The sequence below is a fragment of the Hemitrygon akajei genome, chromosome 16 (assembly GCF_048418815.1).
Source record: "Hemitrygon akajei chromosome 16, sHemAka1.3, whole genome shotgun sequence".
Taxonomy (NCBI): domain Eukaryota; kingdom Metazoa; phylum Chordata; class Chondrichthyes; order Myliobatiformes; family Dasyatidae; genus Hemitrygon; species Hemitrygon akajei.
In genome coordinates, this window is record NC_133139.1 from 39,282,774 (window position 1) to 39,306,167 (window position 23,394).

Genomic DNA, 23,394 nt, shown 5'->3' on the forward strand with positions numbered 1-23,394 from the left:
ATAATTATGTGTTTAAGGTTCTACTATGGAAAATATTAAACATTTAACAAACTCTCTCAGAAGGGAGTAAATTATCCCAAGTTGGTATTCAAAATTGGAAAGAGGTGGGGGAGGGGGTTTACCCTTTTTAAAAACAGAAAATGCTAGAAATACTCAATGGGTTAAGAAGCATTTGTGGAAAGAGAAACAGTGAATTTTTAGGTTAGCAATTCATTTTTTTCTGTTTATAAATTGGACTTCCAGCGTCTTCAGCTGTTTTAATTGTCAGGGGAGTTCTCATTATTACCCAGGCCATATTTTCCCTTGGTTGTTAACACATAGATAAATTTTCTGAGCATTATCTGTTTGCTGGCACAGATAATTAAATGCTATGCCTCTTGTCTTTAAATATCATATGTAAAATTTTGTCTATGGGCAAAAATTATCCTTTTAATGCTGTTTTTTCTCTTTAAGTATTCATTCATCTGGTCAACTGCAAGGATTTGGTGAATAAAGTTCAAGGAAAAGGCTGTTGTATTGAAAGCAACTGTAACCATGCTAAGATTCAGTTGTTCATGTATGAAGTAACTGTGATTAATTATAACTTTCCAATACCTTAGATAGTAAATGAGGTGAATACTGAGACATTTCCTACATTGCAACAATAATCACATGTTCAAAGAACATAGTTGACTCTAAGTGACTTAGGGATGTTCCATTAACTGTGCTGGATAAACATTATCCATTAATTCTTCTATCGATTGTATGTTTAGCTATTTCATATAAAACACCAATTAACAGTATGTACACAATGATGGAAGAACTCAGCAGGTCAGGCAGCATCCGTGAGAAAAGAGTAGCCAACGTTTCGGGCCAAAACGGGTCCTGATGAAGGGTCTCGACCCGAAACGTTGGCTACTCTTTTCTCACGGATGCTGACTGACCTGCTGAGTTCATCCAGCGTTGTGTAAGTATTCTTTGATCCACAGCATCTGCAGTTGTATTTTTGTGTTTTGACCAATTAACAGTAGTTGGGAACCCTTACTGTCCTCTTGCTTTCTGGCTCCAAGACAGTAGCCCTGATCTCACAGAGATAATATTAACTGAAATAAAAACAAAAAGATACTGGTGTTTGTTTATTATTGTCAGAGGTAAAATCTTTTCCCCATCCAGTCAGAATGTGCCAAACAGATCAGACAGCTTCTGGAAATAGCAACAATTAATATTTCAGATCTGCAATCTATTGTCAGAACTGTGAAAGTAAGTTGGTTTTCATTAGGAGAAAGGTGGGGGAGAGGGATGGTAAAAAGGAATATCTATGATAGTATACAGTAAGTCAAAATGCATTCATGAGTATGAAGATGTGATATTCCACACATGTGCCTCTGAAATCTCCAAATCTCATGTACATCCCACATCTTTGCTCTCACTCATTCTCCTTCTGACAGAGCAATGTCAGAAAGATTCATGAAGTACCTTTGATTATGTCTGACAGAATATTTGAAACTTTTGCATCATATCAAGAATTACTTATGCTACTTTATAATGTTATTATGATCTAAATCCCCAGCAGATCAAGTGATACCTATGAGTAAAAATCCACTGGTTTATCATTGCAGAGTGCTAATCTCCTAATTAAACATTTCAACCTGAATCATTAATAATAATTCCATATATATTTATTTTCCTGCAACTGGTCCATAACATTCATTATTTCAGTTTCAGGTTTCTAGAATCTAAGGTATATTGTTCTTCATTTCATTTTAGTTAAAATGACCTTCTGCTCTAGGTTTGTTGTTGAGTTGGCTGATTTCATTTGAGATATTTAAAAAAAGTCAAAAAACTGCATACTGGAAACCTGAAAAAAGAATAGAAAATATTGGATGCAAAAATATCAGAAAGGCAATTCAGAATCTATGGAAATAAAAAGACTTAATGTTTCAGGTTGAAGACTTTTCACCAAAACTCAAGATGATTTGAATCTGTAAATGAGAATATATGACTCTGTGCAATATCATCATTTGAAGAGCTGAGAACCACCACCCACTCACCCCCATTAAGCTTGAAAAGTTCGACAATCACTTCCACCTCAGATGTTACAGTGGCACAGATGGTAGAGTTGGTGCCTCATAACACTAGAGAACCATGGTCAATTCTGTCCTCCTGTGCTGTCTGTGTCAAGTTTGCATGTTCTCCTGTTGACTTTGTAGTCTTCCCCAGGGTGATATGGTTCTCTCCCAAAACTCAGCTGGCTGTTGGTCACTGTATGTTGTCCCTGCTGTGGAGTTGAGTGGTAGAACCTGAGAAGAATTGACAAGGATGTGGGAGCATACTCAGTGGGCTGAAGGGGCTCTTTCTGTGCTGTAGCTTTCTATGACTCTTTTATCCCCAACAAAAGAGCCAGAAAGCAAAGGGAAGTAGATAACACATGTGAAGATTCAGACAGATTTGAGTTTGTCTGTGAGATTTGAGTTATCATGCAAAATAGGTAAGGCAAAAGTATGACTTTATTCTAAATTAAGTAAAAAAAAATCACAAGAGAGTAAAATATTTATGTTCTCATGCAAAATTAATGAGTTAAACAACATTTCCTGCCAGATTTTCTCCCAATATAGGTTACTGCTGAAGAACGTTTTTCCTTGCTGCCAGAGACATTCAGTATCTCATTGTTCAGGTCAGCATTGGTAGGGATTGTTTGACTCAGACTGTGCAGGAGGTACACCAGCCAGATCTGGAACTGAAAAGAAATAACTATCCATGTTTCATGGAATCCAGGGTAAAATGCCATATCTTGTCTTTACAGGGAAGGGAAACCTTATTAGAGGCCATACTGAGAAGACCTTAAATTGCATCACTCCTTGTACTGTTAGGATTACGGACTGTACCCCTCTGCAGACTGTGCAGATCTACAGACTGTAATAATCGGCACACCGTGAGAGTCCTTTGACTACGACAGTGCCTGCGGTGTGAGGAATCACTGAATGGAAGGACATGTATCTGTTTGGAGGATCCTACAATAGTTTGGGACCTCAGACTGTTAGAGTACACACAACAATAATCACCTAGAGACTGTGAAGGTCTGAATGCTGAACATTGTCATGTTATGAGCTTTGCTAGATCAAACAGAGACAGTGAAGATCATTAGATTTTGAGGATCCACAGACTGTGTGGATTACTAGATGATGAGGAATCTGCAGGCATTAACAATCCACAGAAAATGAAAATAAACAGATGCCAGAAGCTTAGGATTAAAGCAGAAAATCACTAATATATTCAGCATCTGAGGAAACAGGGATGGAGTTCACCTGTCAGTTCAGACAACTTTCCTCAGATATCATGTGCAGATCTGAAGCTGTTGAGGATGCACAGAATGTGCCCACATACTTGTAAGTTTGTTAGGCAGGTAAGGAAGGCTGGTGGCTGGAGATTATGACTGTGAGTGGTTGGCACACAGAGTTGTTGTGATAAGTATGCCAAATAGGCTTGCCTCAGTTGTTCTTGATCCCACAATCTAAGAGCAGGTCATCAGGTTCTTTTGAATAAGCTACAATAACATCATGAAGTCAAGGATAAAAATTCCTGCATGAATGACTTGCAGCGAAGTGTTGCTTCTTATTGGCTGCAACTACATCTGGTCAGGTTCTTTCCGCTGTACTGCTTCGTGAAAGTTATAGAATCTGTGCGATTTGCGTAGAACTCCTGATTTTTTTATTAGCAATAGTTCGTCACTGAAATTGAATCATATCATTCTGGGGATGTGTCAGAAAAATTATTCAAGAAAATCTGTCGGACATTTTGCTCGTCATTACAATGTGGAGCCATCCACATGTAACAAACCTTCAGAACTGTATCTCTTTGTTAGCATCTTTACGCTAAACTCTTGTTCTGGTTCCTGGTTACATTTGTCTTATTGTGCTATGCCTGAATCTATAGCCAGTACTAGAGTGAGCATCACTTTCTTAACGAAGGCTGCACGCCCATTTATGCTGAAGCCTAATTGAGTTGATCCACTAATCATTCCTCTCTTTCCTTATGTCTGCATTTACAAGCTGAATTTTCATTATCTCAAGAAAGCATTGCCTTTCTCACCTGCTCTTGCCTCAGGCTTAGGAATTCATGTCTACAGCTGAAGTGATTCAATCTCTGCATGAGGTGTATTCTGAATTTTTAAAAGATCTCATCAGGACTTTTGCTTTCATCTCACTTATTTCCCAGCTGTTCAAATGGTCCAAATCCTTTCCCTCTTGTCCACAAAGGTAGGTATGGCTAGTCTTCTCTACATTACTTGTGACTTCCAGGAAACTGTTGAATAAATTTTTTCATTTTTATTTAAAAATTCATGACTTCTCTTATATTGTAGGCTTCAGACAGCTATGGGCTAAGACTGCAGTGATCCTAGTCAACTAACAGAAGCAGAAATAGTGCCACAGACTGAAGTTAATTTATATTTTCATTTCAGCACTTACAACTTCAAACGATATACAGGTAGCCTTTATTCCTTCATACACTGAACCACAACTATGATATTACACCTTGTGTTTCCACAGCTTGATGATTACTCAAAATTCCAGATTAAAGTTAATGATTTTCAGTGTGTTTATTCTTCTAGCTTCATGACACGCACTCATTGGGTGAACATTTCTTCTTTCTTTCAAAGAATGATGCATCATTCAAGGGCAACCCAGTACACAGAGAGCTTGGATTCATTTCTTGTACTGTGGAAGCAGGTTTGCGGGGCTGGTGAGTGAGACAGAGAACACTGATCACAAATAAGTATATTAATCATTTATTTACAAACAGTAAAAAATTCGACCAAATATTTAAGTTACCCAAGATACACAAACTACAAAACCAATATTCAGTCTATAGACACTTAGTTAAAAGTGTGATTCTGGAACTGTTGGAGTCTGTGATTTCTATTTGGAGATCATTTGGGTGTTCCAGTGCCCGGCAGTCTCCAAGAGGATTCTGGGAGGCAGAGGCAAGTTGCGTGATCTTCACTGTGGGCAGGCTGAGAGCCGGTTTGACTCCATTTTGCTGATTAAAGCTTCTATTGTTCGCTGATTAAAGTGATGAGAGAGATTGACACATCCAGGTGAATGCGGAAACTTGGAGATTATTTGGGTGCTTCAGTGCTCTGCAGTCTCCAAGAGGATTCTGGGAGACAGAGGCTGTGTGCGTGACCTTTGTAACAAGTATGCTGCAGGACGGGGTTCAAGCTGTTGTTTGACTCCATTTTGCCAATTAAAGCGACGAGGAAGATTGAAGCATCAAGGCGAGTGTGGAGGGTGAGCGCCGGCTGCTTGTCTTTTGATTGATCTGCTATGAAGAGGGGAGAGCCAGTCACTGGGCCCAACAAGTTTTCACCAGGTTTTCTGTATTTGGTGAACTATAGACATTTTCCAGTCTTTTTTTAATATTCTATGTTTTTTACCCAATCTTTTTTTGTTTCTTTTTGTGGGGAGGGGAAATTGGAGGTCAATGTGCCTGTTTCATTTTATTCGTTATTTTGTGCAGGAGGAGAGATTTGAGGGTTAAGGTGCCTGTTCCATATTGTTCATTTTTTGTGTGGGGAGGACGGATTTGGGGTTTGATTACCGTGTTGCCTTTCATTTTCTTTCTTGGTTTCATGGCTACCTGAAGAAGAAGAATTTCAGATTGTACACTTTAGATAATAATGAACCTTTGAACCTTTTGAATCCTTGAACTAATGCTTCCCCACCTCTCCCTCTGTTATAATGGTGATCGCATTGGTATGGAACTCATCAAATTTATCTCCTTTGCTTCTAATTTCCATTTGAACCATTTCCAACACTTCTCTCTCTTTTCTGGATCTCTTTGTCTCCATTTCAGAAGACAGACTATCCACAGACCCACTGACCCCACTGCTATTTTGACTACAGCTCCTTTCACCCTGTCTCCTGTAAGGACAATATCCCTCTCTCTCCCACTTGCCCTGTCTCTGTTGCATTGTTCTCAAGATATGGCTTTTTGTTCAACAACATCTGAAATGTCTTGCTTTTACAGCAATTGGGATTTCCCCTCCACCATACATTCCCTTTCACCTCACTAATATTTCCTCCATTTCCAGGATGTCTGCTCTCTCAGCTTCCACTATTCCCAACCCACCTAGACAGAACAGAGTGAGAGTTCTCTTTATCCATCTCCACCAGCCTCCTCACCCAGCATATCACCCTTCAGCATTTCTACAAGCTGCAACTAGACACCCTCCCTCGCCAGCAGCCATACCTCATCCTTTCAGCCCTCTGTTTTGTTTCCCATAGGAACAGCTCTCAATGTTCATCCTTCTCCACCCAACCGTACTGACCCCTGCATGTGTAGAAGGTTCAACACTTGTCCCTAAACCTCCTCCCTCACCACCATCCAGGGAATAAAACAGATCTTTCAGTTGAGGCAGAGATTCACATGCACTCAGTCTAACCTTGTCTACTGCCACCAATGCAGGCAATTTGCCCCCTTCTGTCTCAAGAGGAGGGAGTATCAAAATGATTTTGTGAGCACTTGCACTCTGTCCACAATGGTCAGCTTCACCTTCTAACTGCATATAATTTAACTCCCCTCCCCATTCAAGCCTCCATCACTGCAAAATGCAAATTAGAAGAACAGTGCCACATAGTCGACATGGGTAAGCTACACTAAGTAGCAACTTTAGTAGATACCTCCTGTATCTAATAAAGTGGCCATGGAGTGTATGTCCATGATCTTCTGGTACTGTAGCCCATCATTTCAGGGTTTGGTGTGTTGTGCATTCAGCACTGTTGTAACATGTAGTTACTTGAATTATTGTTGCTTTCCTGTCAGTTTGAACTCATCTGGAAATTCCTTCTGCCCTCTAATAAGGCATTTTCACCCATAGAACCTCTGCTCACTGGACGTTTTTTTTAAATTTTCACACCATTCTCTGTAAACTCTAGAGATTGTGCTTGAAATTCCCAGGAAATCAGCAGATATGTAAGCCAACCCATTTAGCACCAACTATCATTCCATAGTCAAAGTCTCTTAGATCAGATATGTTTCCCATTCTGATGTTTGATCTGCACAATAAATAAATCTTTTGACCATGTCTACTTGCTTTTATGCATTGAGGTGCTGTCACATGATTGGCTGATTAGAAAGTTGCATTAATGAGAAGGTGGACAGTGAGTGCATATCCCAATGGTATGAACATTGCATTTTTCAGTTTCTGGTAATCTACATTTCCTGTGTTCTTTTGCCTCTTGTACCAGCCCAACTTGGTTCTCACTCTCTTTTTTGTTCTATTTCTCCCCTCATTACCTAAATTTGTTCTGTCCTTTCCCCCCACCACCAGATTTCATCTGCCCATCTTACATACATCTATCGACATGGCATTCTTCTCCCTTGTCTTATTCTTCTCCCTCCCTTCACCCCACCAGCCTCTATCTGCCCATCATCCCCTACCCGGTTCCACTACTACCAACTAGCCCCTCATACGCCTTTCTCTCACCTATTTACAGGGGCTAGCTTCCATCTACACTCAGTCCTGAAGCAGGGTCTTGACCCACAATGTCACCCATTTGCCTTAACAGATACTGTTTGACTTACTGAGGTCCTCTAGCATTTTTTGTTTTTGCTCCATATTCCATCATCGTAGACTTGTGCCTCCAAGGACTGACCCTTGTTGATTCTAAACATTGTCTCAGACAGCCATCAAAAGTTACTAAAGAAATTCACTGAATTGTCAGCTTTCAGTCTTTATGAATATTAAAATCTCCCCTTTTGTAACCATGTATTATATTGTGATGCTCTGGGGGGGGCGTGGTCGACAGCCCGACCCTGCATTTCTAATGACCAGTGCGTTTATTGTTCTTGAGTTAAAATGCTTTTGTGGGATTACGGAGGGAAGTTCCGGTTCATTTATTGTTACATTTTAGCTTGAGTTATATGGTTATTCATATATGTGTATTTGTGGATCACCCAAACTGTAACTGGGTTGTGTGAAGGTCACCTCCCCTGTCTGTATGAGACTGGGGTGAGGGAGGGTTCACTCTGCGGGTCATAGCACCTGTTCTGTTTTATGTTTAGCACAATAAAACAGTTGTCGAGTTATGAGTTTCCTCGTCTGTCATTATGGACCAAATGCTCGCCACATTAGTGTCAGGAGTGGGATGCCAGATCGACGATGAGATTGAAGAGCTATGACGGCGCACAGAGTGCCTTAAGACCCAGGGGATAAGATGAGGGACAGAGCAATATGCCTCCTCCACACCCACGGGCAGGGCTTATGAAGCCGAGACCCATAGGGAGGACCCAGCAACCGAGCATTGGGCCTTCCCAGGGAGCACCAACAGAGCAAGCGTACCCAGGCTCTCCAACCCGGGGAACAGAGCGGAGCACATCACCTGCCTTTGCCGGGACCCACACTGGAAAACCCAAGATGCCATATCCAAGGGAGGATGGGCATCATGGCAGACGCTGCTGGAGCAAGAGGAAGATCAAAGGGCCTCGACGATTTGCGCCTCAAGGTCTACCCTGAAACTCTCCAGATACGATGGTACCGGCTACCTGGAGCCTTACCTGGTGTGAGTCAAACTTACCGCACAGCACAACGGGTGGAGCTCCACCGAGACAGCGGTGCACCATGCCCCGGCACTGGAGGGAGAAGCCCTGCGGGCCCTCCTTGACATAACGCTGGTGGAGCTGTATGACTACAGGGCCCTCGTACTGGCGCTGGAGCGGCGTTCCAAGAAGAGGCCGTTGGTGGAAGCAACGAGGAAAGAACTGTGCAGCAGACAGCGCCGTATGGGAGAAAACTCGGAGGCATTAGCAGCTGATCTTCACCACTGTGCTTGGCATGGCTATGCCCATTTCCCTCCTGCAGCCTAGGAAGAGCTTTCCCTCCACGCATTTCCAAAGGCACTGTCACTGGAACGCCTTTGGCAGCATGATTGCCTGGCGTCACCATCATCCGCTGGACGAGGCACTGGCCAAGGCAGAGAGGGCAGAAGCAATTTTAGCTCCTCAAGGTGTTCCAGCATTGCCCTGCATGCAGCAAGCCCAGGCTTGTGTCACAGAGGAAGACAAGGAAAACGATGAGGAGGAGCCCGTGCGGTGGGTTGGCATGGCTCTGGTCACCTGTGCTCACCTGTTTGCTGCACAGCTGCTGATCCATGGCGGGGATGTCGTCACTGGCTGTCACTGTCGCTTGCTCCTGGTTCGGCTGTGTTGCACTGCCACAGGCCACTGTGAAACTGGTGGTGGTTTCTGCCCCCACTGTTTCCTGGAGAGCCACGGCTCCAGCACTGAGGTAGAGTGCTGCCCCCGACACATCTACATGGGCCGCCCTGCGGGACAGCAGCTCCAGGCCAGTGATGCAGGACTCTCAGATGTCAGTGAGCCACACCTCGTGCTCCACTGCGTTTTTTCCCCACTGCGATGCATAACCTCCTCTTCCCTCACATCACCGCACAGTTGCTGGTGACCGTAGCCATCTTGACCGCTGTCGTTGTCCACCCAGGTGGGGATGGCTGGTCCGTGTTGGGAAGAACACCGGGATAGATTATAGTGATGGTTGACCCCATGTCCACCAACGTTCAGCATCTGCTGCCCTCCACCATGCAGTCCACGTATAAGCCTTGCTCTTCACCCAAACGGCCCACCCGGGAATTGGGGAATGCCTGCTCAGCATTTCCCAATGGCTGCACTAGACTGTGGCGTGGTGCAGTGCAAGGCAGTCCCGGGCCGAATGGCCCTCCTCACCGCACGGGTAGCAGAGATCATTTCGTGGCCTGTGGCGGGGTCGGCTGACCCCTTGGATGGGGGCAGTGTGATGCTCTTGGGGGGCTGTCGACAGCCTGCCCTGCATTTCTAATGACCAGTACTGTTTATTGTTCTTGTGTTAAAGTGCTTTTGTGGGATTATGGTGGGAATTCCAGTTCAATTATTACTACATTTCAGCTTGAGTTATACAGTTATTCACTTGTATATTTCTGGGTCACCCTAACTGTAACCAGGGTGTGTGATGGTTACCTCCCTCATCTGTACGAGACTGGTTGGGTTCACTCTCCGGGTCATGGTGCCTGGTTTGTTTTGTGTTTATCACAATAAAACATTTGTGAATTAATGAACTTCCTCGTCTGTCATTATGGACCAAACGCTCGCCACAATATGTTTTGCTGATCCGTAACTCTACACATATGTTTTTATTGTTTGCTTGTCTTTGATGGAACTTCTTCTCTCTGCCTTTTTCTAACACTGCTACTTTTGTCTTGTCCTCCCAAGAATGCAGAAACCCAGAATATTTTCTTTGCAATCATGTACTCCTGCTGCTTGATCATTGTAATGGTAATAGAGAAAACATTTAGGAAGATTAAAGTAAGAAAGAGCCAAGAATTTATGCTGCTTAAATTTTGAAGACAAGTAAGTTATGTACATTAGATTAAAAATACTAAATAATAAAATTTACACGGAAGAACAAAAAAACTATTAAGATTGAATCTGAATCAAAATTATTATCATTGACTTAAATGTTTTGTTTTGTGGCAGCAGTTCTGTATTATGACATAAGATTACTATAAATTACAGAAACAAATGAATAGTGCAAACCAAACGGAAAATGAGATAATGGCCATGGGTTCTTGGACTACTCAGAAATCTGATAAAAGAGGGGAAGAAGCTGTTTCAGAATCATTGAATGTGCGTCCTGAGGCTCCTATACCTGATAATATGGTAGTAAAGAGAAGAGGGCATATTCTAGATGGTGAGGGGCCTGAATGATGGATGCAGACCTACTGAAGCATCACTTCTTGAAGATGTCCTCATTGGTGGGGAGTGTTGTGTCTGTGATGGAGATGGCTGAGTGTACAACACTGCAGTTTCTTATGATCCTCTGTTTTGGAGCCTCTATCCCAGGCTGTGATGCAACCAGGAGAATGCTCTCTATTGTACTTCTATAGGTACTTGTAAAAATGTTTTGGTAACAAACCAAACCGCCTCTCACTGTTAATGAGGTAGAGTTGGTGTCACGTTTTCTTCCTGATGGTACTTCAGTTTTTGAAGTTCAAACCTATTGTCATTCAACGATACACATTTATAGAGCTAAATGAAACATTGTTCCTCTGGGGCCAAGGTGCAAACCATAATATATATATAGTCACACACAACACATATAGTTGCAATCCAGCACACACAGTCACAAAACAAAATTAGCACAAGTCCCGGAATGGCATGGCCTGAAAATTGACAGGTTGATATAATGTGCAAGGGGTATGTTTATGTAAGGCGGTATAATGTTACTGGCACTACTACAATAAAACAAGCAGTCATATAAATATGTAAAACAGCAGCAATAAAAGATGAAAAGTGATTAATGGAGGACGGGAGTGTGTCTGTGAGTTGGGGAATGAGGTGGGGGGGGGGGGGGCAGTGGCCGGGCATTCAGACAGGGTGTACATGGGTGCTGGGTGGCAACAGGATGTTAAGAAGCCCAGTAACCTGGGGGAAGAAGCTGTAACCCAGCCTGACAGTTCTGTTTCTTATACTGTGGTACCTTCTGCCTGATGGCATGAGGTCAAAGAGTTTGTGGAAAGGGTGGGAGGGGTCTTTGATAATGCTGGAAGTTAAGGTCTGTTTTGTAGGCAGAAGGTGTCTTCTGAAGTTGAAGGCATTCATTTTCACTTATTGGAAGACTGTTTAAAGCAGAAATATAACAAATTACAAACCTCATGGATTTGGGCTAGCATCAGCCTATCATACTTGTGTGTGTGCATTTCAGAAAGGAGAGTAATTGTTTGTAGTGTGCAGCATGCCAACATTAATCTTTTAGTCACATTAGTGATTTTAAAGAAAGATTAGAAATGAAAATATGGGCAGAAGGAGCAGCTGAGACGAGTCTGAGTTTGTTTTAAATTTTTAATGATATTTCTGGACTTAAATCAGCAACCTAAGCTGGCATTTAATGCCTCAAATCAAGCAAGTCCAGCCTTAACTTCATCTGGATCTTTGTGCTTCTCAGTGAGGCAGGGGAAGTTTATTACTCCTTCCCTCTTTGCAAATCTCTGCTGGAGATTAGACGAGTGTACTCCAGGGAGGGCAGGATTTCTCCTAGCTGTGATACTACCTGCAGAAAGGGTATAGGACAGTATTTAGCTTCAGAGCAACCATATCTACCCAAGACCTTAAAAGTAAGAGTATTAAATTAAATATATGTATTTTGATCCTACAGGTTGAGATGTACAGAGAAAAGAAAGTAATGAAAGTCTGATGTGTAGTGATCTAATATTTTATCAAAACTACAATGTTCCCATTAAAACTTAAAATTTGATATCTCCTTCTAATGATTGACAGCTTGTATTCACTGTACACAAATAGGAGATACATCTGGGAGACCAGCCTTTTAAGATTCAATCTAATTCATGTGATAATGGAATTCAGTAAAGCAGAACACGCATCCTGCAGAAGAAGCAAAAAAAAAGGTTCATCTGTCATCCCTCCAATGTACTTGAATCTGCTGCTGTCTGACCCAGTGAGCATCCTTAATTTTTAAGTGAGGTTGCACCCATCATTTCTGCATTAGTCACTGCACAAATGTGAATGATTAGTTGTTCTGTAGATAGATGAGAAAGGCAGGTTGCAGATTTAATGATATTAGCATTCACAATCGTTCATCATATTGTTATGATATTTCATATTACACTTAACATTTGTGGTTGTCCTGATAGGTGTTTGTAATTTAAAATGTTGTTTTGCTTAAAGGGAAAATTCCCCAAGGCTATTGTATTGCAGGATTTTACAATCTATCACCCATTTTTCGCTGAGATGATAGAAGTGAATAAAAGACCTTCTGAAACAGGCAGAAGCCTGATTGCAACCTCAGTCATGGAGATTTGACCAGTTAACTGGATGGTGGAGCTGGAATTGTTTTTCGCATTGTCTATGCAGCCTGTAATTTCCTGAAACAGAGAGGGTGAGCTTGAACAATGTTAGTAGTGAAGTGTCCAATCTACACACTCGCTTGGAGGAGTGGGATGTGGGAACATATGTAATTGGGCCTCCACATCAGTAATGAGGTCTTGCACAATCATCTTAAATGTTTATGGCAAGATTATTAGCCCTATCTCTGATGGGGTGCCAGACTGGTTCCAAAATGGCATCCAATGTCATGAGATGACATGAGATGCAATGGTATCACACTGATGAGGACTTTAACGGACAGCTAAAACCAAATCATGAAATCAATGTTGCTATTGTGGAACTCAAACATGGCTATTTTCTGTGCCTGTGAGTAGGACTTGCTGAAAATAGTACCAGCAACAGATAAAAATGATGAGGTTCCAGCCTAGTTTTGCTGTTTACATTCTAAAAGGCAAAAACAGCATTCAATAGTGGAGCCAAATAACCTCACAAATAACAGATTAAATCAAAGTTCTGCTGTCCTACCACATTCAGTTATGAAAAGTGGTGGAGAATTATTCTTCATATATGTTTCCATCTTTGTTCCTGCCAAGGCCCAGCACATGAGTGCAGACGACAAGGCTAAATCAGCAGTCTTGGTCAGCTCAGAAATGCTAAATGGATGATCTAACTTTGCTTCCTCTTCAGATTTCCAATCTCACAATTCAACCAAAATGATTTACTCCACTGTAATGTCAAGAAATGGCTGACAGCACAGGACACAGCAATGGCTATAAGACCAAGCAACATCCCAGTTGTTGTACTGAAGATCTGCGCTCTAGCTATATTGATCCAGTATAAGTTATGGTGCTGGCATCCTCCCTCATCTTCTCGTGTGTCCTATTTACAAATGCAGGATAAATCTAATCCAAGAAATTACTTCTGTGTCAGACTTCTTTCAGCAAAATGGTGAAAGCTGTTGTCCATGTTGCAATCCACTGGCATTTACTCAACAATAATCTGCTTACCTGATGCCCACCCTGATATTGTCAAGACCCTACTGCTGATACAGACCTCATCACCGATGGGCCAGAGAAATGAAAGCCAGAAATGATTATCCTCAACATCAGTTCAGGCTGTGACTGAACATGACATCAAGGTGTCCTGGTAAAACTGAATGGGAATTAATGAGGAAAAATGTCCAGCAGTTAAAGTAATTTCTCACAAAAAGAAAATGGTTAAACTGTCAGAATTCAATCATCCCTGCGCCAGGGCATCTCTCTCAGGTCATCTGGGGCAGGTTTGCCTACTGACCCCAGGGTCAAAACCAAACATGGTGAAGCAGTTGTTAGTCACTATGCTCCACATATCTGGAATAACCTTCCAGAGGATCTGAAGTCTGCCCCAGCTTTAAGCTCTTTTAAATCAAGGCTTAAAACCTTTCTTGTCACTGTAGCTTTTAGTCAGAATCTCCTGTGCTGTAGCTATTATTTATCATATCTACTTTTGTGTGATTTTATTCTCTTATGTATTGACTGAAATTTGATGTTTGATTTTTATATCTTGTTATATGTAAAGCACTTTGAACTGCCTTATGTTTGAAAAGTGCTATACAAATAAACTTGCTTGCTTGCAAGAGTTCCTTAAGGCAGTGTCTTAGGCTCAAACATTTTCAGCTTCTTTAATAACCCTTTAGAAAATTAAGATACCCATGTCTGCATGCAGCCACACTGAATATTTAAGCTTGGTCTATTAAGCGACAGGCACCATCCTTATTCTAGAGTTCTAAATAAACAAATTGTCCCCAGATATAATGAGGAATTATTCACATTAGAACAAAACATGTCTACGAGAACAAGCAGAGTAATGCACAATTTTAACAGTGTGGAGATGATGATAATAAGGGAGAGAATGAGGAGGGAGTGGAGCATAACTCTCAATAAAGGTATTCAGGGTGCAACCATCCAAAATGAATTTCAATATTAATCTAGTAATAAACTCCTGGACATTGAGTTCTACCAGGATAAATCTGAGATGTTTACAGTGGTTTGTAGTCCACTGTTTGGTGTTTCATTACACACAGATATTGCTTCAAATCTACTCTCTCCAATATGTAAAGTGTCACGATTTGACTACTGTGAGTGTACATGTCAGATGGATGATGGCATGTCTTCATCCTTGCTCTCCATAACTTTATGGAAAAAAGGTTTCTGAACCAAGAATTGGATTGTGGAAACTGAAAGCTGGTTTGTGGGGAAGGTAGAATAATTTAAAGTAGTGTTTCTTTACACCTTCTGCAGATTATTAATGAGAACCAAACAGGATGTGAAAGAACAGATTAGATATGAGGGTATCATCATGTTTTATTGCTTCATATCTGTTGATAGAGCCTCAGCAGCAGGCATTCTAAGGATGGTGTACATTGCTGGATTACACAGTCAAATATTCATCGCACTACCTCTGTTACTAAAGGGCGTTGGGATTGGATCCAAGTGCAGGACACAGACACAGAGGTAGTATAAACAGAACAATGTTTATTGATAGTTACCAGGAAGGCCAGGGAGCAAGGACAAAATGTCAACATGAACATAAATATTGCATAACAAACTGGTAAAACCTGAACTTAGACTTGGACTTGGACTCGGATCCTGGACCTCATCTTGGGACTCAACTTGGACTCTGAACTTGGATCTTGACTCAGACTCGGAACCTGGATCTTTGACGTGGACTCAGAACTTGACTGAGGCTACGTCCACACTACACCAGATCAATCCGTAACTGAAGCTTTTTCTCTTCGTTTTTACCCTCCATCCACATTAAAACGGCATTTTCATCCCCTGAAAATGGAGGTTTTCAGAAATGCTCTCCAGAGTGTGTAATTTTGAGAACGCCAGATTGGTCGGAGCAGTGTGGACGGGGTAACTGGAGAAATCTAGAAATGCTGTCATGATGTGCCGCAACAGATGGTGATGGAAGCATGCTATTTATTGTTTTCTTGAACGCAACCTAACAATTTCAGAACATATGACAACGAGACTGAAGCCAGAAGTTAGAAATATACTCACCAAATACTTTGACCCATAACTTACTGAATAAACAAGTGTACTCACTTTGCCATTTTCTGTCCTTGCTGGTATGAAGGTGGTTTACCGATTTATGCAAGTACTTCTCTGATAATAGATGTGTAACAGCCTAATATAACATTATATAGAAATACAAGATAATACTGATGCAGACATGTTTTATACATTTAACAAGGGGCTTTATTAATGCAACAAGAGTTCGTCAGTTTTTCAATGTTCATTGTCAGCCGGGTCAACGCTCCATGCGCTCCAGTATTTTTTTACTTTTAAGTCCTCCTGCGCGAGAGCCAACAGCTGTCTGTCATTTAAGTTTTTCTAGTCTGTAACTGAATAAATGCACACCAAGTCTTTCACGGCGAGATTCGACACCAAACATGTCGCTTGTTTTTGGTAGATGTGTCCTGCGCATGCGCAGTAGGAGGAGATTCGCCGAAATATCCGTTTTACTGTGGACAGAGATATTTTTAAAAATGCTTATTGTGGACGCCTATCGTTTTTACGTGAAACCAGCTTTTTCAAAATTATCCAGTCTAGTGTGGACGTAGCCCGAGACTCAGCCTAGAATTGGAACACGAAGCCTGAAATTGGAACACGGCTTGGAGCTTGGACTTGGACACAGCCCACGACCCTGGACTTGAAGGACTTGGACAATGAGGAGACAGACTACCCAACCTGGAGTAGAGGCCAGCGGCTGGACCCACTCAGCTGGAAGGACTAGGACAGCAAGCTCTCGACTCGACCTAGGAACAGCGGATGACAGGCTCTCAACTTGACCCAGGAACTGCACATGGCAGGCTTCAGACTCGACCCAGAAACTCTGAATGGCAGGTTCTCGACTCGACCCAGGAACTGCGCATGACAGGCTCCCAACTCAACGTAGTCTCAGCTGGCCATGAAAACGCTAGAATTCGTATCTTACTTGGAGTAGCGGCAAAATGGCCGGCAACTCAACTGGCCTCAAAAACGACTAAATTCACTAAGCAGCCATGGCACTGAAGCAACTAGAGTCCACGATTCTTGGCGGCCCCGAGACGAGGATAGCCGCAGTGGCTACAGTGAGATGACTGGTTTCTGGTGACTGGTTACTGGTGACAAACTTCTGATGATGATCCAGCAATAACCATTGTAACCCAGAGCCTTTTCTGTTGCTGGTACAAAATGAAGTTCAGGTGCCTTAATCAAGGTGCCCAGTGGAACACAGGGAGAAGGAAATACCTGGAATGAGGAATCCACAGACTGGACCATGACAACCTCTGATTATGCATCAACTTGCTTTGCAACAGCGAAGGAATCATTTGGAAATGGAATTGGCTTGGAGAGTCAGGCTGAATGGTTCCTTGTCGAGGTGAAGAAAAGTATGCCAGGCTGTTCTCTGATGAGTAACAATGCATTTCAAGAGATATCGTAATATCTTGGACCCCATAGTAATATCTTGGGCACCAGCTCCAACTTTGTAGATGAGGCAAAACTTGAAAATGGGGTAAACAATGAGGAGTAGAGTGATGAAAATATGTATGTATAGAGGAGAAACATTGTCTGCTGGAGAGGGAAGAGAATTGAAATTTTATACATATAACCAAAACACATCATATTTTGGTCAGAAGAATGAGCAAATCTAATATAATTCAATAAGGATATAATTCTGTAGCAGGATAGAGACCGTAGGTACATACACATATCCTCAAAGTGGCAGGATATTTGAGAAGGTGATTTTAATAATTAGCATGCATCATCCTGGGGCTTAAATATACAAGAACAGTTATGCTGAATGTCTTAAAACACAGGATTACAGTTAGAAATGGCCAGGCAATTCTCATTGAAAATGTACTGTTTGAAATTCACCCTTTTGCTGGGTCCACGGTGGCTGGTGGCTACAGTGCCAATAAAGTTTGAGCAGTGGTAGGGGTGGGACAAAAATGCTGACAATGGGTTAGTTTGGTCATGGATATAGAGCAGGGTTTGGCAAATGGACACTTTGAGTGGTGATAGTAAGGTGGGATCAGGACAGTGAAAGGGGACTTGAAATCTGATTGGTCAGCAGCATGAGGAAAGAGTGGGGGGGGGGGGGGTGATTCAGACACTTAGAGTTTGATGCAAAGTTGGGAAAAATAAGAAACCAGTAAATTGAATGGTGTTGACTGAGGGGTGGAAGGGAAGAGAGGCAATGCTTGGGCAGTGGGTATGAAAAATCAGGCCTAGGTCTTGGCAAGTCAAAGGTTTCAGGGGGATCAAAAAGATTGGGGATCATCATACACTCTAGAGCTGTACAGCACAGAAATGGGCCCTTGACCCATCATATCCACACTGACCTTTTTAAGTATCTACACTGATTCTATTTGCCTGCATTAGGACCATATATTTCTATGTCTTGCCAATATAAGAGTTTAAGTGCCACTTAAATGTATTAATTTTTGTAACTAGCTCTGTCATATCCTCTTGCAAAAGGTTCCAGATATCAACCACTCTCTTTGTTAAGCTTTCAGGTGATTGCAGGGATGGTGGTGACTTAAGGATAAAAGGTAAGTATTTGACTTACTCAACAGATTCCATGGTCCAGCAGTCCAGTGGAACACCAGACCTGTTCAACAATGGTTGCTCTTGAGGCAACTCCCCCCGGCCCCCAATACTTCAAACACGATATTACACGGGGAATCAGTAGTGCAATGGTAACTTATCCAACAGTGTCAGACTGAATTTCTAGAATGATACAATGACTTGGATATTTGTTATTGTGTTTTATTCCATCTGAAAACTGACTTTCAATTGCTTAACACCAAAAATAAGTATCATATGCGTCTCTTCTATCCTGCACCAATGGCCAGCAGTGCAAAATTAGCCATGTCTCTGAACATTTCATACTATTTCGACAACCATCATGGTGTCTCTAGACTTCCAAAAAATCATACTGCTGTTTTCATCTACAATATTGAACCCTTTCGGAGGCTTTCTCTAAGTAACACGGGCTGCATCCAATATTTATCTGAGCAAGCACTCAACATAAAAATTGAAGATACTATTTGGTTTGGACACAAAAGTAGTAGATAAATCACATATAATGATCTTTGGTCCATTTTCAGAATCTCTCAAAGTTACTCCGTTGTCCCTTTCAAATCAGTTCATGGATTTCCTGGTTAAAGTGGAGAAGGCTGTTTATCAGGTTCTCTAAAATGCTTTTCCTTAAAAATCTCAGATCTGAAGAGGGTCTCAGCCTGAAACATTGACTATATATTCATGTCCGTAGAGGCTGCCTGACCTTTCTGAGTTCCTCCAGCGTTTTTTGTATGTTGCTTTGGATTTCCAGCATCTGCTGACTTTCTCATGTCTTGGCATGGAGAGGGGAGTTTGCCTTTTTATCGCTGGTGAGATCACTCTGCTATGGAGAGGGAGAATGTTGCCCAGGCTTTCTGCTTTTTGGACATGGACTTTTTTTTCAGTCTTACTTTTTTTGTATTCTGTGTTTTTCGCTTGATCTCTCTTGTTTTTTTGTGTTTGGAGGAGGGGGATTTGGGGGTTGACATGGGCCTGTTCCATTTCTGTTAGGGTTTTTTGTGCAGGGAGGAGGGATTTTGGGGCTGATGATCATGCTGCCTTTTTTTTCTTTCTTAGTTTCATGGCTATCTGAAGAAGACAAATTTCAGAGTTATATACTTGGATAATAAATGAGCCTTAGAATCTTTAAAAATGTTCCCTGGTTCTTATATTGGTACTAAATTCCTCTCAGTGAATAGGTTAATGTCCTTTTGCAGGAGCATCATGAGAAATTTGAATGAACATGTAAAGTGCCCAGAAGCTATTACTCACAGTATAAACTCAGAATGAGAAGTTCATTATTCTTTTATGTTTTGTGTCAGGGTTATGATGTAGGTATATTTATCATTTGTGGTTGCATTCACCTCCTGGGTACACTAGGCTTCCTTTGCATGAGTGAGGGGTTGCATTTGTAAATAAGCTTACATTATGTTAATAAGGAAAGAAATAGCTATCAAGTATGTTAGTTGAATTGTTGCTTTTCATTAGCAGAAGCGTCAACCTCTAAACTTGTACCATGAAGAGATCTCCTTCCGATTTAGGACTGACTCAGAATTCATAATGTTAAATGCATGATGAGCAGTGTTTCTACTGTTTGTAATTGTAACAGGGGTGTTTGCCAAGCTGGGGTTGAACTGGGGTTGTTGTGGTCGAATTCCATATCTTTAACCAGTGGATTCCCAGGAGAGACTTTGACTAGGTGGACCCAGCTGCAGAGGAGACCAGAGAAGAAGATGGAATTGAACAAAGACTCTTTACTTGTGGGATTGTTTAGTCGAGAACACAGGCTAGGACTCAAGAATCACTGCACTCAGAGTATGTAAACTCAAGACTGAGCAAAGAGGAATAAAACAGTGAACAAAAAGGCACAGGTGCATTGCCAACTAGAACAAGACACAGATGAAAATAAGTAACTAATAGTAGGGGACTTTGAGCATCAGAGCCTAGAGGACTCTAACGCCCCCAGCTGATCACACTGTGGCATGACAGGACCAACACCGTCCCATCTCCTCACCTACAGCCGGCACCTGATGGCCTAGTACGATATGACTGGCAACCGTGGAAGTCTCTGTCCAGGACATCATGGCAGGGAACCCATAGCCTTTCTTCTGGGCTGTCACCCTCCCAATCCACCAAATATGAGAGCCAGCTATAAACCAGACAGGAGTCCAGAAGCCAATGGACAGTGTACTGTCGATGATGTGAGGAGATGGAGGCAATCTTGGGACTGGCACCAGCGGACTGTACAGTCTTTACAGAAGGTGGATTTAATACATATGGCATGTGTCAACTGAATCAGAATCAGGTTTATTATCACTGGCATGTGAAGTGAAATTTTTTAACTTAGCAGCAGCAGTTCAATGCAATACATAATTCAGCAGAAAACAATTAATAATAAATAAAGTAAAAATAATAATAAATAAACAAGTAAATCAATTACACTATACGTATGTTGAATAGATTTTTAAAAATGTGCAAAAACAGAAATACTGTATATTTTTTTAAAAAGTGAGTTAGTGTCCAAAGATTCAATGTCCATTTAGGAATTGGATGACAGAGGGGAAGAAGCTGTTCCTAAATTGCTGAGTGTGTGTCTTCAGGCTTCTGTACCCCGTACCTGATGGTAACAGTGAGAAAAAGGCGTGCCCTGGGTGCTGGAGTTCCTTAATAATGGACGCTGTTTTTCTGAGACACCGCTCCCTGAAGATACCCTGCATACTTTGAAGGCTAGTGCCCAAGATGGAGCTGACTAGATTTATAACCTTCTGCAGCTTCTTTCGGTCCTGTGCAGTAGCCCTTCCATATCAGACAGTGATGCAGCCTGTCAGAATGCTCTTCACGGTACAACTACAGAAGTTTTTGAGTGTATTTGCTGACATGCCAAAACTCTTCAAACTCCTAATAAACTATAGCCGCTGTCTTGCCTTCTTTATAACTACATCGATATGTTGGGACTAGGTTAGATCCTCAGAGATCTTGACACCCAAGAACTTGAAACTGCTCACTCTCTCCACTTCTGATCCCTCAATGAGGATTGGTATGTGTTCCTTTGTCTTACCCTTCCTGAAATCCACAATCAGCTCTTTCATCTTACCAACATTGAGTACCAAGTTGCTGCTCTGGCACCACTCCACTAGATGGCATATCTCACTCCTGTACGCGCTCTCATCACCACCTGAGATTCTACCAATAATGGTAATATCATCAGCAAATTTATAGACGGTATTTGAGCTGGAAATGGTAAGTAACTGAGCTGATGCAACAGAGAACATTGAATGGTTTGATGTAGGAAGTTCTGAGACTCAACCTGCAGAGAAAGGTCTTTGGTGAAGAGCCAAGCACTTTGACCAGGATGGATTGAAGGCCCTAGATATTTGGTGTGATGAACCCCTAGGTTTATCTTGCCGTGGACTGTCATTTTTAAGAGAGAGTGCCTGAGTAACATCAGTCGCCAGCTTTCTCGGCTCCTGTTTGATTCTCACTAAGAGAGAGAGAGAGAGAGGGATGGAACTATATGACTCTGCAGCTTGTTTTGATTTAAGGAAGGACACTCACTCACACACAGTCAGTCGCAGTTGGAGTCGGACAATGACAGAGGCCAGGTGGAAAATATAGCAGTTAATTGGCACCTTCCATATCCTTTTCAGGATGTCCCAACTAATGAAGTTATTTTTGATGCATGCTCCTTGGCAAGGAATGTGGCAGTCAATCAGTGCTCATCAAATATTGTGATATTGACCGGATAAGCTGTTTAGTTGTGCTGGGTGTTCCAGGAGAGCTGTTAAGTCATGCTTGGGAAAAGTATTGCTCAGAGCATCAAGGATGATTGAACTGCTCAACCCTAGGTTGGAATTTTTTCAAGATCTTGCTACTGCTTCAGTCCTCAGCAAATGTGGACCAAAATGCAGAAGTGATTGACCACAACATTAAGGCAAGCTGTGACTGACTGTGACATTAAGGTATGCTGGTCAAATTGAATCATATAGAAAGTAATGAGGAAAAACTCCAGTGGGTTGGAGTCATTTCTCACAAAAGGAAAGTGATAGTTGCAGTTGTCAGAGAGCAATCATCCCAGTCCCAGTACATGTTCTAATGATTACTCTTCAACTAGACCGTAAGTCTTGCTGCTGCAATTGCGTTGCTTCCTCAGCACTACCTAACCCTCCACCCGTTTTCATATAATCTGCAAACTTCGCCACAAAACCATCAATTCCATTAGCCAAATTATTGACAATTAGTGAAAATTAGTGTTCCCAATACTGATCCCTGAGGAACACTACTAGCCGCTGGCAGCCAACCTGAAAAGGCTCCTTTTATTCCCACTCGCTGCCTCCTGCCAATCAGCCATTCCTCTATCCATGCCAGTATCTTTCCTGCAACGCCATAGGAATTTATCTTGTTAAGCACCCTCTTGCATGGCATCTTATCAAATGTCTTCTGGATATCCAAATAAATGACATGCACTGCCTCTCCTTTGTCCACCCTGCTTGTTATTTCCTTGAAGAATTATAACAGAATTATCAGGCAAGATTTTCCTTTCCAGAAACCCTGCTGACTTTGACTTAATTTATCAGTAGTCTCTAAGTACGCCAAAACCTCACCCTTAATAATCAACTCTTTCCCAACCACTGAGATTAGGCTAACTGGCCTATAATTTCCTTTCCTTTGACTTTCTCTGTTTTTAAAGACTGGAGGGACATTTGCAAACTTCCATTCCTCCAGGACCATGCCAGAATCAAGTGATTCTTGAAAGATCATGACCGATGTATTTGTTATCTCTTCAGCAACCTCTCTCTGGGCTCTGGAATGTAGCCCATCTGGTTCATGTGACTTACGCACTGTAAGACCTTTCAGTTTTCCTAGCAATTTTTCCTTTGTAACAGTAATGACACTCACTCCAACTCCCTGATGGACCTCTGGTATACAGCCAGTG